We start from the raw sequence: 5,000 nt of genomic DNA, 5'->3' as shown, positions 1-5,000 counted from the left end.
CCCTGCCAAAAACAGTAAAATAAATAATATATATAAGTCTTTTGGCGGGAAAAAATTTCTCAACCGCCTGGGAGCACCCTAGTGTGTGCCTGTCTTTAGGTTATGTTACTTTTAACTTCATTTTCTACAGGCAGACGCGAGGGTGCTCGCCCATTATTTTTATTTTTTTAAATTCTTTCCTACCTTTGGTGTGCCATGCAAGAATTTATCGTCAAAATGGCGGCCCCGAGTGCAAATTTCTCGTCTGCACTGCTGGCTGGATGATTATGTGATGTTTTGAAGGAGGGTGTTTTTTTTTTGTTTGGATTTTGTGTGAGGGGGGGAGGGGGCTGGGCTAGCTTTTTTTTTTTTAAATTTTCTAAACATTCATCTCTTATGTAACAGTGTTCAGCATTAAAAAATTTAAAAGAAGAGGCACTTACTCATCAATTTCAAAACAGCCTATGAAGAAAAATAAAAAAAATTTAAATTCATTCCAGTTTTATACATTCATGATTTGATCACATGTATAACTTTTCTTTTTTATTACCTTATTTAATTTTATTATTATTACTACTATTGCTGCTACAACCTAGAAGATACCTCAGTGATACTAATACCTGCTGGTAAAGTTAAAGGTTTCACCTTTCTTTCTTTAAACATATCACAATACCTTTCTTGAGTTAAATATTATCTAATGGCTTTAAGAAGTTATGGTAATGTTCATCAGTTATAGAGTGTGGGTTTGTGTGTGTGTGTGAGAGTGTATTTTGAAGAGGGCTTTGGTGGTTGGGATGGTGAGGGTGGTGGGTGTTGTGTGTGGGGAGGGGGGGGGGGGGAAGTAAAAGAGTGTTCATTACACGATTTCTCCTGTTGTTTGTAACAATCACACCTGGTATAGCTATTTCGAGTGGCAAATACAAACTGCAAAAAAAAAACATCTATATCATTGCCAACGGCCATATCACGATGAACACACCGGTTCTCGTCCGATCACCGAAGTTAAGCATCGTCGAGCGTGGTTAGTACTTAGATGGGTGACCGCTTGGGAACACCACGTGCCGTTGGCACTACTATTTTGCACCCTACAGAAAAAAATTTTTTTTTTAAAAATTTCAATTTTAAATTTTTTTTTCCCCCACAATCACCACATTTCCCCCCCCCCCCCCTAACACACACACTCACTCTCTCTCAATCAATCAATCAATCAATCAATCAATCAATCAATCAATCACTCACTCACTCACTCACTCACTCACCCACCCAGTAGCTGTGAATCTTTGCATGTGTATACCTCATACAAAATTCAAAGTGAAAAAATAAATATATAAGTGTATATGTATGTATGTATGTATGTATGTATGTATATATGTATATATATATATATATATATATATATATATATATATATATATATATAAACACACACACACACACCTATTTTGAAGTTTCTCTGTTTCAGTGGGCAGTTATGTATAATAATGAGAGATTCAAAAAGACGTTGATAACAATGTCATCAATGCCTGTTTAGTGTGCTCATTTGTTGGATGGTCGGCAGCAATACTAGAGGTGGTACAGCTGTAACCTGTAAAATTGTACCTGCAATGTGTTGTGTATGGAAAAAAATAAAAATTATATCATCTAAATTTTTGTTATCCAACAATAACCTTCCCATCAATGCATGATGTCACAGTAGCCATAGCTCTACTCTTTCTGCCATATAACATTGGGGGAAAAAAAAAAAAAAAGGAGCTATTAGAATAATAACAAAAGATAAAAAATCATCTAACTGCAGACCAAAATTCAAAAAACTTAAAGTCCTGACTGCCATAAATGAATACGTTCTAGAAACTTTTTATTCATTCTTAAGAAAAAGAAGAAAAAAAAAATTATTATTTTTTTTTTTTTTTTTTTTAGATATTCGCACATAGGTATAACACCAGAAATGCTAGTAAATTGAGGATAGTTGAACATAACACTAGGCGATTTGAAAATGGACTAAATTACTTGGGAGTAAAACTTTACAACTTAATATCACAGAAAATAACTAAAACAATTTACCAGTATTAAAAAAAAAAACAGTAAAAAAAATTCTTCTAGAATATCCTACCTACCCTCTGAAGCTATTCTTTAATTTGATTGATAATAGAGAAATTGAACTGTTAATTTGTTGAATGGACTTGTGATAACAGCTGCTTCATGTTTTGCATAAAGTTAAATTGTGTAACATGTTATGTATTTTTTTTTTTTGAAATTTTTTTTCTTGGTAACTTGCATCATGTAAATATTAATTGTCTGCACATACATGTTCTATATCCCGGAGCCTTGACTCCACGTGGGATCAACAGAACAAAAATACAAAAAAAAAAAAAAAATCCAGCTCACTAATCTAGGTGCATTTTGCTAACAATATTTGGAATATATATATATTTTTTTTTTGTGTAACATGCAAATTCTGTATTATTCTGCACACATTATTTATAATCTTCTATCATTTTCTTAGATAATAACTATTAATTCATAAAATAGATTGTGTGTGCATAACCTCCTGGAAACATTTGCACTTACCTCCTACTTTACTTTTTCATTTAAGCAATCCTATTCGCATGTATACACTTAGGTTGCAGCATCGAAATTGTGTAAAATTCAAAGTGTGTATTGCCTGAAAAAAAAAAAAAAAAAAAGACATACCAAATATTTGCATACAGCGACACACTACATATTTGCACACAGTGGAGTTTTGCGGTAATTAACCTAGCACAATTTACCACACGCAATCACACGCCCGCGATGAGATAACACACTCGCTGTTTTCCTGTTGACCGGCACGAGGAGTAAGAAAAATTGATATTTACACGAGCACACACTCCCACACTAGTCACAACGTCGGTCATCAAGTTGTGTTGAAAATTCCTGTAGCCTCTGTTTTCCCAAATGATTTCACTTAAAATTTCATTTAACAAGACCATAAACAAATTTACAATACTAATTTCTTAAACAAACACTTCAGCGAACAAGTGACTGTCGCATTCATTACAAAGCTTACAACTTAACAGATGTTTCCGATGTGAAATAAAATAAGAAAATGTTTTACAACCAACCTAGAACATTTAGTCAAAACGTTTTTGTCCTGGTTTATGATTATTTTCCGTGACATGAATGTTTCAAAACTAATAAAAATACGAATGCAGCCAAATATAATGAAGTTAGCACATAAAAGACGACTTAAAATATTTCATTTTTCGAGAATTGGCAGAGCAAGAACGCACAGGTCCAACGGAAATTTCTTTAAAGATAAACGACCATCGGACAAAAACACCCCCTCCCCTCATCCTCAAAAATACGTGAATAATATACTTTTTCAATTATATTTTTATCGTTTTTTTTTTTTTTTTTTTTAATATACTCATTAAAACTTCAAAATAAGCAGGTACTCGTGTGTTTTTCTCTCTACAATGTACCTGATCTCGGTGCGTAAACCTACATCATTTAGAGATGGAATTAATGTACACATACAAGTAAAATTTTGTTCCATTGTAAAATTGAGAGAAAGAAGGTTTTCCAAACGCATTAAGTATGGAGACTTTAAATAAGATTACGAGCTTATAAATGTTTGCAACGAAATAAAGTGACCATGTATCTGCAATTTCAAAAATATTTTTGCTCTGCTAACCTCACATGCAAGCAAGTAAAAATAACCTCACAACTTACTTACCTCTCTCAATTTCGCAGTACCAAAACATAGAAGGGATAAATAGGATAGTTTTTATTCGAAATCCTGCAAGAGTTTTAATTTTTATTAAAATATTTCTCCAATGTAGCATGTGTGTGGAATACTTCATCAGCAACTTGCATCTGCACCTTGAGTGAATTGAAGGGCAGCCAGTTTTAAAAGCTAAACAGAAACTGCACTCTTGAGAATGCATCAGATCCAAGTGAAATGCTTGTTGTGTGTACAGTTAAAAGTTTTATTATTCACACAATGAAAATGTAAACAAAATTTACTCACAATAATAATCACATCATCCTTGGAGGTGCACGAAGAAAGCCATTCCAGGTGGCACTGAACAAGGTGATTTGCTAGTGCTTCCACAGCAAACAGCCTTCATGAAATTATCTCCACATTTTCAGCATACTATACACTAAAGTATACCTAAGTTAATTTAACCATTTTCAAGTGATTCCAGCACAAATTACGTATTTGATTCCTTGAATAACATCTGCAAATGAAAAGTTCCCTGTTTGGTGTAGCAGTAAATTTAAACAGCTCGCAGTGCAAATTAAACAGTGCAGCTGCCATAAAAAAATTACACTATTAGTGGAACTGCCCATTATGTCATCGTAGACTGCTGACATTTAGAAAACATTGAAAAATCAGTGCTAAAGAAGCCCTACATTACTTTCGCTGTCCAAAGTGCGCTGCTCCCTACGTGAGCAAGGCATCGAGAATTTTCTGAACCGTCCGCAACCAGAAAATTGGGTAACCAGATATTTGCAGAGAGAAAAATTTTATTTTCACTTTGCTCTTGCATTCTGTAGGATCAGTCTCGTCATGGCAGATACCGCAGCAGCGACTGCAGCACCAGCTGTTGCCCCATCACAGGCAGCTTCCCCGAAGAAAGGCAAGGCTGCGTCGAAGAAGCCACGAGCCAAGCCCGCGCACCCGCGCACATCTGAAATGGTGGCCTCTGCGATCAAGAGCCTCAAGGAAAGGGGCGGCTCATCACTGCAAGCCATCAAGAAATACGTCGCCTCTACCTACAAAGTAGATGCGGAAAAGCTGGCACCTTTCATCAAGAAATACTTGAAGGCAGCAGTGGCTAGCGGCGAGCTTGTCCAAACCAAAGGCAAGGGTGCGTCTGGCTCCTTCAAGCTGGCTTCAGGGACCACCGGTGCTCCGGACCAGCCCAAGGCTCCAAGCGGCAAGCGTGGTGCAGCTGCCCCTAAGGAAAAGAAGCGATCCGTAGCCAAGAAGGCAGCGGTGGGCAAGAAACCAGTCAAGAAGACTCCGCCTACAGCAG

The 5,000-nt window shown here is 36.0% G+C and overlaps 1 non-coding gene across 1 annotated transcript; it reads left to right on the top strand.

The window, feature by feature from the left end:
• The first annotated feature begins 930 nt into the window (after positions 1-930).
• Positions 931-1,049, top strand: LOC134543837 (5S ribosomal RNA). Its single transcript, XR_010077286.1, has one exon. It is a non-coding gene; the product is annotated as a 5S ribosomal RNA (ribosomal RNA).
• Positions 1,050-5,000: the final 3,951 nt, after the last annotated feature.

Source organism: Bacillus rossius, unplaced genomic scaffold (genome assembly GCF_032445375.1).
Source record: "Bacillus rossius redtenbacheri isolate Brsri unplaced genomic scaffold, Brsri_v3 Brsri_v3_scf22, whole genome shotgun sequence".
Taxonomy (NCBI): domain Eukaryota; kingdom Metazoa; phylum Arthropoda; class Insecta; order Phasmatodea; family Bacillidae; genus Bacillus; species Bacillus rossius.
This window is presented reverse-complemented; position numbering and strand designations above follow the sequence as displayed.